A 12866-nucleotide genomic window follows, 5' to 3' on the forward strand; every position below is an offset into this window, starting at 1 on the left:
CTCTTTTGGGGCTCAAAGCTCCACTTTTAGGCTCCACAGCTTTGATTCTAGACTTCAGAATTGCCTTTTTATGGCCCAAACCCTCATTTTTAGGGTCCAAACCCCTCTTTTGGGGCTCCAAGCTTCATTTTTAGGCTCCACAGCTTTGATTCTAGAGTTCAGAATTGCCTTTTTATGGCCCAAACCCTCATTTTTAGGGTCCAAAGCCTCTGCTTCAGTTTACAAATTCTCATTTTTAGAGTCCAAAGCTGCATTTTTAGTTTCTAAAGTCTGATTTTCAGGGTCCAAAGCGTCGGTTTTAGGATCCAGCCATTTGTTTTTAAGGTCCAAGCCATATACTGAGTTTCCAAACCCTCATTTTTGTGGTGTAAACCCCTCTTTTGGGGCTCAAAGCTCCACTTTTAGGCTCCACAGCTTTGATTCTAGACTTCAAAATTGCCTTTTTAAGGCCCAAACCCTCATTTTGATGGTCCAAACCCCTCTTTTGCGGTTCAAAGCTTCATTTTTAGGGTCCACAGCTTTGATTCTAGACTTCAGAATTGCCTTTTTATGGCCCAAACCCTCATTTTTAGGGTCCAAACCCATCTTTTGGGGCTCCAAGCTTCATTTTTAGGGTCCACAGCTTTGAGTCTGGAGTACAGAACTGCCTTTTTATGGCCCAAACCCTCATTTTTAGGGTGTAAACCCCTCTTTTGGGGCTCAAAGCTTCATTTTTAGGGTCCACAGCTTTGAGTCTAGAGTACAGAACTGCCTTTTTATGGCCCAAACCCTCATTTTTAGGGTGTAAACCCCTCTTTTGGGGCTCAAAGCTTCATTTTTAGGGTCCACAGCTTTGATTTTAGAGTTCAAAACTGCCTTTTTACAGCCAAAACCCTCATTTTTGTGGTGTAAACCCCTCTTTTGGGGCTCAAAGCTCCACTTTTAGGCTCCACAGCTTTGATTCTAGACTTCAAAATTGCCTTTTTAAGGCCCAAACCCTCATTTTGATGGTCCAAACCCCTCTTTTGCGGTTCAAAGCTTCATTTTTAGGGTCAACAGCTTTGATTCTAGAGTTCAGAATTGCCTTTTTTATGGCCCAAACCCTCATTTTTAGGGTCCAAACACCTCTTTTGGGGCTCAAAGCTCCACTTTTAGGGTCCGCAGCTTTGAGTCTGGAGTTCAGAATTGCCTTTTTATGGCCCAAACCCTCATTTTTAGGGTCCAAAGCCTCCGCTTCAGTTTACAAAATCTCATTTTTAGAGTCCAAAGCTGCATTTAAAGTTTCTAAAGTCTGATTTTCAGGCTCCAAAGGCTCGGTTTTAGGATCCAGCCGGTTGTTTTTAGGGTCCAAGCCATATACTGAGTTTCTAAACCCTCATTTTTAGGGTCCAAACCGCTCTTTTGGGGCTCAAAGCTCCGCTTTTAGGCTCCACAGCTTTGATTCTAGAGTTCAGAACTGCATTTTATGGACCAAACCCTCATTTTTAGGGTCCAAACCCCTCTTTTGCTGCTCAAAGTTTCATTTTTAAGGTCCACAGCTTTGATTTTAGACTTCAAAATTGCCTTTTTAAGGCCCAAACCCTCATTTTGATGGTCCAAACCCCTCTTTTGGGGCTCCAAGCTTCATTTTTAGGGTCCACAGCTTTGATTTTAGAGTTCAAAACTTCCTTTTTACAGCCAAAACCCTCATTTTTGTGGTGTAAACCCCTCTTTTGGGGATCAAAGCTCCACTTTTAGGCTCCACAGCTTTGATTCTAGACTTCAGAATTGCCTTTTTATGGCCCAAACCCCCATTTTTAGGGTCCAAAGCCTCCGCTTCAGTTTACAAAATCTCATTTTTAGAGTCCAAAGCTGCATTTTTAGTTTCTAAAGTCTGATTTTCAGGCTCCAAAGGCTCGGTTTTAGGATCCAGCCAGTTGTTTTTAGGGTCCAAGCCATATACTGAGTTTCTAAACCCTCACTTTTAGGGTCTGAAGCCCTCTTTTGGGGCTCAAAGCTTCATTTTTAGGCTCCACAGCTTGGATTCTAGACTTCAGAATTGCCTTTTTATGGCACAAACCCTCATTTTTAGGGTCCAAACCCCTCTTTTGTAGCTCAAAGCTTCAATTTTAGGCTCCACAGCTTTGAGTCTGGAGTTCAGAATTGCGTTTTTATGGCCCAAACCCTCATTTTTAGGGTCCAAACCCCTCTTTTGGGGCTCCAAGCTTCATTTTTAGGCTCCACAGCTTTGATTCTAGAGTTCAGAATTGCCTTTTTATGGCCCACACTCTCATTTTTAAGGTCCAAAGGCTCCATTTCAGTTTACAAAATCTCATTTTTAGAGTCCAAAGCTGCATTTTTAGTTTCTAGAGTCTGATTTTCAGGATCCAAAGGCTCGGTTTTAGGATCCAGCCAGTTGTTTTTAGGGTCCAAGCCATATACTGAGTTTCTAAACCCTCACTTTTAGGGTCTGAAGCCCTCTTTTGGGGCTCAAAGCTTCATTTTTAGGGTCCACAGCTTTGATTCTAGACTTCAGAATTGCCTTTTTTATGGCCCAAACCCTCATTTTTAGGGTCCAAACCCCGCCTTGGGGCTCAAAGCTCTACTTTTAGGGTCCACAGCTTTGAGTCTAGACTTCATAACTGCCTTTTTATGGCCCAAACCCTCATTTTTAGGGTGTAAACCCCTCTTTTGCGGCTCAAAGCTTCATTTTTAGGGTCCACAGCTTTGATTTTAGAGTTCAAAATTGCCTTTTTACAGCCAAAACCCTCATTTTTGTGGTGTAAACCCCTCTTTTGGGGCTCAAAGCTCCACTTTTAGGCTCCACAGCTTTGATTCTAGACTTCAGAATTGCCTTTTTATGGCCCAAACCCTCATTTTTAGGGTCCAAACCCCTCTTTTGGGGCTCCAAGCTTCATTTTTAGGCTCCACAGCTTTGATTCTAGAGTTCAGAATTGCCTTTTTATGGCCCAAACCCTCATTTTTAGGGTCCAAAGCCTCCGCTTCAGTTTACAAATTCTCATTTTTAGAGTCCAAAGCTGCATTTTTAGTTTCTAAAGTCTGATTTTCAGGGTCCAAAGCGTCGGTTTTAGGATCCAGCCATTTGTTTTTAAGGTCCAAGCCATATACTGAGTTTCCAAACCCTCATTTTTGTGGTGTAAACCCCTCTTTTGGGGCTCAAAGCTCCACTTTTAGGCTCCACAGCTTTGTTTCTAGACTTCAAAATTGCCTTTTTAAGGCCCAAACCCTCATTTTGATGGTCCAAACCCCTCTTTTGCGGTTCAAAGCTTCATTTTTAGGGTCCACAGCTTTGATTCTAGAGTTCAGAATTGCCTTTTTATGGCCCAAACCCTCATTTTTAGGGTCCAAACCCATCTTTTGGGGCTCCAAGCTTCATTTTTAGGGTCCACAGCTTTGAGTCTAGAGTACAGAACTGCCTTTTTATGGCCCAAACCCTCATTTTTAGGGTGTAAACCCCTCTTTTGGGGCTCAAAGCTTCATTTTTAGGGTCCACAGCTTTGAGTCTAGAGTACAGAACTGCCTTTTTATGGCCCAAACCCTCATTTTTAGGGTGTAAACCCCTCTTTTGGGGCTCAAAGCTTCATTTTTAGGGTCCACAGCTTTGATTTTAGAGTTCAAAACTGCCTTTTTACAGCCAAAACCCTCATTTTTGTGGTGTAAACCCCTCTTTTGGGGCTCAAAGCTCCACTTTTAGGCTCCACAGCTTTGATTCTAGACTTCAAAATTGCCTTTTTAAGGCCCAAACCCTCATTTTGATGGTCCAAACCCCTCTTTTGCGGTTCAAAGCTTCATTTTTAGGGTCCACAGCTTTGATTCTAGAGTTCAGAATTGCCTTTTTATGGCCCAAACCCTCATTTTTAGGGTCCAAACACCTCTTTTGGGGCTCAAAGCTCCACTTTTAGGGTCCGCAGCTTTGAGTCTGGAGTTCAGAATTGCCTTTTTATGGCCCAAACCCTCATTTTTAGGGTCCAAAGCCTCCGCTTCAGTTTACAAAATCTCATTTTTAGAGTCCAAAGCTGCATTTAAAGTTTCTAAAGTCTGATTTTCAGGCTCCAAAGGCTCGGTTTTAGGATCCAGCCGGTTGTTTTTAGGGTCCAAGACATATACTGAGTTTCTAAACCCTCATTTTTAGGGTCCAAACCGCTCTTTTGGGGCTCAAAGCTCCGCTTTTAGGCTCCACAGCTTTGATTCTAGAGTTCAGAACTGCCTTTTTATGGACCAAACCCTCATTTTTAGGGTCCAAACCCCTCTTTTGCTGCTCAAAGTTTCATTTTTAAGGTCCACAGCTTTGATTTTAGACTTCAAAATTGCCTTTTTAAGGCCCAAACCCTCATTTTGATGGTCCAAACCCCTCTTTTGGGGCTCCAAGCTTCATTTTTAGGGTCCACAGCTTTGATTTTAGAGTTCAAAACTTCCTTTTTACAGCCAAAACCCTCATTTTTGTGGTGTAAACCCCTCTTTTGGGGATCAAAGCTCCACTTTTAGGCTCCACAGCTTTGATTCTAGACTTCAGAATTGCCTTTTTATGGCCCAAACCCACATTTTTAGGGTCCAAAGCCTCCGCTTCAGTTTACAGATTCTCATTTTTAGAGTCCAAAGCTGCATTTTTAGTTTCTAAAGTCTGATTTTCAGGGTCCAAAGCGTCAGTTTTAGGATCCAGCCAGTTCTTTTTAGGGTACAAGCCATATACTGAGTTTCCAAACCCTCATTTTTATGGTGTAAACCCCTCTTTTGGGGCTCAAAGCTTCATTTTTAGGGTCCACAGCTTTGAGTCTAGAGTTCAGAATTGCCTTTTTATGGCCCAAACCCCCATTTTCAAGGTCCAAAGCCTCCGCTTCAGTTTACAAAATCTCATTTTTAGAGTCCAAAGCTGCATTTTTAGTTTCTAAAGTCTGATTTTCAGGATCCAAAGGCTCGGTTTTAGGATCCAGCCAGTTGTTTTTAGGGTCCAAGCCATATACTGAGTTTCTAAACCCTCACTTTTAGGGTCCGAAGCCCTCTTTTGGGGCTCAAAGCTTCATTTTTAGGCTCCACAGCTTGGATTCTAGACTTCAGAATTGCCTTTTTATGGCACAAACCCTCATTTTTAGGGTCCAAACCCCTCTTTTGTAGCTCAAAGCTTCAATTTTAGGCTCCACAGCTTTGAGTCTGGAGTTCAGAATTGCGTTTTTATGGCCCAAACCCTCATTTTTAGGGTCCAAACCCCTCTTTTGGGGCTCAAATCTTCATTTTTAGGGTCCACAGCTTTGATTCTAGACTTCAGAATTGCCTTTTTATGGCCCACACTCTCATTTTTAAGGTCCAAAGGCTCCATTTCAGTTTACAAAATCTCATTTTTAGAGTCCAAAGCTGCATTTTTAGTTTCTAGAGTCTGATTTTCAGGATCCAAAGGCTCGGTTTTAGGATCCAGCCAGTTGTTTTTAGGGTCCAAGCCATATACTGAGTTTCTAAACCCTCACTTTTAGGGTCTGAAGCCCTCTTTTGGGGCTCAAAGCTTCATTTTTAGGGTCCACAGCTTTGAGTCTAGACTTCATAACTGCCTTTTTATGGCCCAAACCCTCATTTTTAGGGTGTAAACCCTTCTTTTGCGGCTCAAAGCTTCATTTTTAGGGTCCACAGCTTTGATTTTAGAGTTCAAAATTGCCTTTTTACAGCCAAAACCCTCATTTTTGTGGTGTAAACCCCTCTTTTGGGGCTCAAAGCTCCACTTTTAGGCTCCACAGCTTTGATTCTAGACTTCAGAATTGCCTTTTTATGGCCCAAACCCTCATTTTTAGGGTCCAAACCCCTCTTTTGGGGCTCCAAGCTTCATTTTTAGGCTCCACAGCTTTGATTCTAGAGTTCAGAATTGCCTTTTTATGGCCCAAACCCTCATTTTTAGGGTCCAAAGCCTCTGCTTCAGTTTACAAATTCTCATTTTTAGAGTCCAAAGCTGCATTTTTAGTTTCTAAAGTCTGATTTTCAGGGTCCAAAGCGTCGGTTTTAGGATCCAGCCATTTGTTTTTAAGGTCCAAGCCATATACTGAGTTTCCAAACCCTCATTTTTGTGGTGTAAACCCCTCTTTTGGGGCTCAAAGCTCCACTTTTAGGCTCCACAGCTTTGATTCTAGACTTCAAAATTGCCTTTTTAAGGCCCAAACCCTCATTTTGATGGTCCAAACCCCTCTTTTGCGGTTCAAAGCTTCATTTTTAGGGTCCACAGCTTTGATTCTAGACTTCAGAATTGCCTTTTTATGGCCCAAACCCTCATTTTTAGGGTCCAAACCCATCTTTTGGGGCTCCAAGCTTCATTTTTAGGGTCCACAGCTTTGAGTCTGGAGTACAGAACTGCCTTTTTATGGCCCAAACCCTCATTTTTAGGGTGTAAACCCCTCTTTTGGGGCTCAAAGCTTCATTTTTAGGGTCCACAGCTTTGAGTCTAGAGTACAGAACTGCCTTTTTATGGCCCAAACCCTCATTTTTAGGGTGTAAACCCCTCTTTTGGGGCTCAAAGCTTCATTTTTAGGGTCCACAGCTTTGATTTTAGAGTTCAAAACTGCCTTTTTACAGCCAAAACCCTCATTTTTGTGGTGTAAACCCCTCTTTTGGGGCTCAAAGCTCCACTTTTAGGCTCCACAGCTTTGATTCTAGACTTCAAAATTGCCTTTTTAAGGCCCAAACCCTCATTTTGATGGTCCAAACCCCTCTTTTGCGGTTCAAAGCTTCATTTTTAGGGTCAACAGCTTTGATTCTAGAGTTCAGAATTGCCTTTTTTATGGCCCAAACCCTCATTTTTAGGGTCCAAACACCTCTTTTGGGGCTCAAAGCTCCACTTTTAGGGTCCGCAGCTTTGAGTCTGGAGTTCAGAATTGCCTTTTTATGGCCCAAACCCTCATTTTTAGGGTCCAAAGCCTCCGCTTCAGTTTACAAAATCTCATTTTTAGAGTCCAAAGCTGCATTTAAAGTTTCTAAAGTCTGATTTTCAGGCTCCAAAGGCTCGGTTTTAGGATCCAGCCGGTTGTTTTTAGGGTCCAAGACATATACTGAGTTTCTAAACCCTCATTTTTAGGGTCCAAACCGCTCTTTTGGGGCTCAAAGCTCCGCTTTTAGGCTCCACAGCTTTGATTCTAGAGTTCAGAACTGCATTTTATGGACCAAACCCTCATTTTTAGGGTCCAAACCCCTCTTTTGCTGCTCAAAGTTTCATTTTTAAGGTCCACAGCTTTGATTTTAGACTTCAAAATTGCCTTTTTAAGGCCCAAACCCTCATTTTGATGGTCCAAACCCCTCTTTTGGGGCTCCAAGCTTCATTTTTAGGGTCCACAGCTTTGATTTTAGAGTTCAAAACTTCCTTTTTACAGCCAAAACCCTCATTTTTGTGGTGTAAACCCCTCTTTTGGGGCTCAAAGCTCCACTTTTAGGCTCCACAGCTTTGATTCTAGACTTCAGAATTGCCTTTTTATGGCCCAAACCCCCATTTTTAGGGTCCAAAGCCTCCGCTTCAGTTTACAAAATCTCATTTTTAGAGTCCAAAGCTGCATTTTTAGTTTCTAAAGTCTGATTTTCAGGCTCCAAAGGCTCGGTTTTAGGATCCAGCCAGTTGTTTTTAGGGTCCAAGCCATATACTGAGTTTCTAAACCCTCACTTTTAGGGTCTGAAGCCCTCTTTTGGGGCTCAAAGCTTCATTTTTAGGCTCCACAGCTTGGATTCTAGACTTCAGAATTGCCTTTTTATGGCACAAACCCTCATTTTTAGGGTCCAAACCCCTCTTTTGTAGCTCAAAGCTTCAATTTTAGGCTCCACAGCTTTGAGTCTGGAGTTCAGAATTGCGTTTTTATGGCCCAAACCCTCATTTTTAGGGTCCAAACCCCTCTTTTGGGGCTCCAAGCTTCATTTTTAGGCTCCACAGCTTTGATTCTAGAGTTCAGAATTGCCTTTTTATGGCCCAAACCCTCATTTTTAGCGTCCAAAGCCTCCGCTTCAGTTTACAAATTCTCATTTTTAGAGTCCAAAGCTGCATTTTTAGTTTCTAAAGTCTGATTTTCAGGGTCCAAAGCGTCGGTTTTAGGATCCAGCCATTTGTTTTTAAGGTCCAAGCCATATACTGAGTTTCCAAACCCTCATTTTTGTGGTGTAAACCCCTCTTTTGGGGCTCAAAGCTCCACTTTTAGGCTCCACAGCTTTGATTCTAGACTTCAAAATTGCCTTTTTAAGGCCCAAACCCTCATTTTGATGGTCCAAACCCCTCTTTTGCGGTTCAAAGCTTCATTTTTAGGGTCCACAGCTTTGATTCTAGAGTTCAGAATTGCCTTTTTATGGCCCAAACCCTCATTTTTAGGGTCCAAACCCATCTTTTGGGGCTCCAAGCTTCATTTTTAGGGTCCACAGCTTTGAGTCTAGAGTACAGAACTGCCTTTTTATGGCCCAAACCCTCATTTTTAGGGTGTAAACCCCTCTTTTGGGGCTCAAAGCTTCATTTTTAGGGTCCACAGCTTTGAGTCTAGAGTACAGAACTGCCTTTTTATGGCCCAAACCCTCATTTTTAGGGTGTAAACCCCTCTTTTGGGGCTCAAAGCTTCATTTTTAGGGTCCACAGCTTTGATTTTAGAGTTCAAAACTGCCTTTTTACAGCCAAAACCCTCATTTTTGTGGTGTAAACCCCTCTTTTGGGGCTCAAAGCTCCACTTTTAGGCTCCACAGCTTTGATTCTAGACTTCAAAATTGCCTTTTTAAGGCCCAAACCCTCATTTTGATGGTCCAAACCCCTCTTTTGCGGTTCAAAGCTTCATTTTTAGGGTCCACAGCTTTGATTCTAGAGTTCAGAATTGCCTTTTTTATGGCCCAAACCCTCATTTTTAGGGTCCAAACACCTCTTTTGGGGCTCAAAGCTCCACTTTTAGGGTCCGCAGCTTTGAGTCTGGAGTTCAGAATTGCCTTTTTATGGCCCAAACCCTCATTTTTAGGGTCCAAAGCCTCCGCTTCAGTTTACAAAATCTCATTTTTAGAGTCCAAAGCTGCATTTAAAGTTTCTAAAGTCTGATTTTCAGGCTCCAAAGGCTCGGTTTTAGGATCCAGCCGGTTGTTTTTAGGGTCCAAGACATATACTGAGTTTCTAAACCCTCATTTTTAGGGTCCAAACCGCTCTTTTGGGGCTCAAAGCTCCGCTTTTAGGCTCCACAGCTTTGATTCTAGAGTTCAGAACTGCCTTTTTATGGCCCAAACCCTCATTTTTAGGGTCCAAACCCCTCTTTTGCTGCTCAAAGTTTCATTTTTAAGGTCCACAGCTTTGATTTTAGACTTCAAAATTGCCTTTTTAAGGCCCAAACCCTCATTTTGATGGTCCAAACCCCTCTTTTGGGGCTCCAAGCTTCATTTTTAGGGTCCACAGCTTTGATTTTAGAGTTCAAAACTTCCTTTTTACAGCCAAAACCCTCATTTTTGTGGTGTAAACCCCTCTTTTGGGGATCAAAGCTCCACTTTTAGGCTCCACAGCTTTGATTCTAGACTTCAGAATTGCCTTTTTATGGCCCAAACCCACATTTTTAGGGTCCAAAGCCTCCGCTTCAGTTTACAGATTCTCATTTTTAGAGTCCAAAGCTGCATTTTTAGTTTCTAAAGTCTGATTTTCAGGGTCCAAAGCGTCAGTTTTAGGATCCAGCCAGTTCTTTTTAGGGTACAAGCCATATACTGAGTTTCCAAACCCTCATTTTTATGGTGTAAACCCCTCTTTTGGGGCTCAAAGCTTCATTTTTAGGGTCCACAGCTTTGAGTCTAGAGTTCAGAATTGCCTTTTTATGGCCCAAACCCCCATTTTCAAGGTCCAAAGCCTCCGCTTCAGTTTACAAAATCTCATTTTTAGAGTCCAAAGCTGCATTTTTAGTTTCTAAAGTCTGATTTTCAGGATCCAAAGGCTCGGTTTTAGGATCCAGCCAGTTGTTTTTAGGGTCCAAGCCATATACTGAGTTTCTAAACCCTCACTTTTAGGGTCCGAAGCCCTCTTTTGGGGCTCAAAGCTTCATTTTTAGGCTCCACAGCTTGGATTCTAGACTTCAGAATTGCCTTTTTATGGCACAAACCCTCATTTTTAGGGTCCAAACCCCTCTTTTGTAGCTCAAAGCTTCAATTTTAGGCTCCACAGCTTTGAGTCTGGAGTTCAGAATTGCGTTTTTATGGCCCAAACCCTCATTTTTAGGGTCCAAACCCCTCTTTTGGGGCTCAAATCTTCATTTTTAGGGTCCACAGCTTTGATTCTAGACTTCAGAATTGCCTTTTTATGGCCCACACTCTCATTTTTAAGGTCCAAAGGCTCCATTTCAGTTTACAAAATCTCATTTTTAGAGTCCAAAGCTGCATTTTTAGTTTCTAGAGTCTGATTTTCAGGATCCAAAGGCTCGGTTTTAGGATCCAGCCAGTTGTTTTTAGGGTCCAAGCCATATACTGAGTTTCTAAACCCTCACTTTTAGGGTCTGAAGCCCTCTTTTGGGGCTCAAAGCTTCATTTTTAGGGTCCACAGCTTTGAGTCTAGACTTCATAACTGCCTTTTTATGGCCCAAACCCTCATTTTTAGGGTGTAAACCCCTCTTTTGCGGCTCAAAGCTTCATTTTTAGGGTCCACAGCTTTGATTTTAGAGTTCAAAATTGCCTTTTTACAGCCAAAACCCTCATTTTTGTGGTGTAAACCCCTCTTTTGGGGCTCAAAGCTCCACTTTTAGGCTCCACAGCTTTGATTCTAGACTTCAGAATTGCCTTTTTATGGCCCAAACCCTCATTTTTAGGGTCCAAACCCCTCTTTTGGGGCTCCAAGCTTCATTTTTAGGCTCCACAGCTTTGATTCTAGAGTTCAGAATTGCCTTTTTATGGCCCAAACCCTCATTTTTAGGGTCCAAAGCCTCTGCTTCAGTTTACAAATTCTCATTTTTAGAGTCCAAAGCTGCATTTTTAGTTTCTAAAGTCTGATTTTCAGGGTCCAAAGCGTCGGTTTTAGGATCCAGCCATTTGTTTTTAAGGTCCAAGCCATATACTGAGTTTCCAAACCCTCATTTTTGTGGTGTAAACCCCTCTTTTGGGGCTCAAAGCTCCACTTTTAGGCTCCACAGCTTTGATTCTAGACTTCAAAATTGCCTTTTTAAGGCCCAAACCCTCATTTTGATGGTCCAAACCCCTCTTTTGCGGTTCAAAGCTTCATTTTTAGGGTCCACAGCTTTGATTCTAGACTTCAGAATTGCCTTTTTATGGCCCAAACCCTCATTTTTAGGGTCCAAACCCATCTTTTGGGGCTCCAAGCTTCATTTTTAGGGTCCACAGCTTTGAGTCTGGAGTACAGAACTGCCTTTTTATGGCCCAAACCCTCATTTTTAGGGTGTAAACCCCTCTTTTGGGGCTCAAAGCTTCATTTTTAGGGTCCACAGCTTTGAGTCTAGAGTACAGAACTGCCTTTTTATGGCCCAAACCCTCATTTTTAGGGTGTAAACCCCTCTTTTGGGGCTCAAAGCTTCATTTTTAGGGTCCACAGCTTTGATTTTAGAGTTCAAAACTGCCTTTTTACAGCCAAAACCCTCATTTTTGTGGTGTAAACCCCTCTTTTGGGGCTCAAAGCTCCACTTTTAGGCTCCACAGCTTTGATTCTAGACTTCAAAATTGCCTTTTTAAGGCCCAAACCCTCATTTTGATGGTCCAAACCCCTCTTTTGCGGTTCAAAGCTTCATTTTTAGGGTCAACAGCTTTGATTCTAGAGTTCAGAATTGCCTTTTTTATGGCCCAAACCCTCATTTTTAGGGTCCAAACACCTCTTTTGGGGCTCAAAGCTCCACTTTTAGGGTCCGCAGCTTTGAGTCTGGAGTTCAGAATTGCCTTTTTATGGCCCAAACCCTCATTTTTAGGGTCCAAAGCCTCCGCTTCAGTTTACAAAATCTCATTTTTAGAGTCCAAAGCTGCATTTAAAGTTTCTAAAGTCTGATTTTCAGGCTCCAAAGGCTCGGTTTTAGGATCCAGCCGGTTGTTTTTAGGGTCCAAGCCATATACTGAGTTTCTAAACCCTCATTTTTAGGGTCCAAACCGCTCTTTTGGGGCTCAAAGCTCCGCTTTTAGGCTCCACAGCTTTGATTCTAGAGTTCAGAACTGCATTTTATGGACCAAACCCTCATTTTTAGGGTCCAAACCCCTCTTTTGCTGCTCAAAGTTTCATTTTTAAGGTCCACAGCTTTGATTTTAGACTTCAAAATTGCCTTTTTAAGGCCCAAACCCTCATTTTGATGGTCCAAACCCCTCTTTTGGGGCTCCAAGCTTCATTTTTAGGGTCCACAGCTTTGATTTTAGAGTTCAAAACTTCCTTTTTACAGCCAAAACCCTCATTTTTGTGGTGTAAACCCCTCTTTTGGGGCTCAAAGCTCCACTTTTAGGCTCCACAGCTTTGATTCTAGACTTCAGAATTGCCTTTTTATGGCCCAAACCCCCATTTTTAGGGTCCAAAGCCTCCGCTTCAGTTTACAAAATCTCATTTTTAGAGTCCAAAGCTGCATTTTTAGTTTCTAAAGTCTGATTTTCAGGCTCCAAAGGCTCGGTTTTAGGATCCAGCCAGTTGTTTTTAGGGTCCAAGCCATATACTGAGTTTCTAAACCCTCACTTTTAGGGTCTGAAGCCCTCTTTTGGGGCTCAAAGCTTCATTTTTAGGCTCCACAGCTTGGATTCTAGACTTCAGAATTGCCTTTTTATGGCACAAACCCTCATTTTTAGGGTCCAAACCCCTCTTTTGTAGCTCAAAGCTTCAATTTTAGGCTCCACAGCTTTGAGTCTGGAGTTCAGAATTGCGTTTTTATGGCCCAAACCCTCATTTTTAGGGTCCAAACCCCTCTTTTGGGGCTCCAAGCTTCATTTTTAGGGTCCACAGCTTTGAGTCTAGAGTTCAGAAT

The sequence above is a fragment of the Calonectris borealis genome, unplaced genomic scaffold, assembly GCF_964195595.1.
Source record: "Calonectris borealis unplaced genomic scaffold, bCalBor7.hap1.2 HAP1_SCAFFOLD_33, whole genome shotgun sequence".
Taxonomy (NCBI): domain Eukaryota; kingdom Metazoa; phylum Chordata; class Aves; order Procellariiformes; family Procellariidae; genus Calonectris; species Calonectris borealis.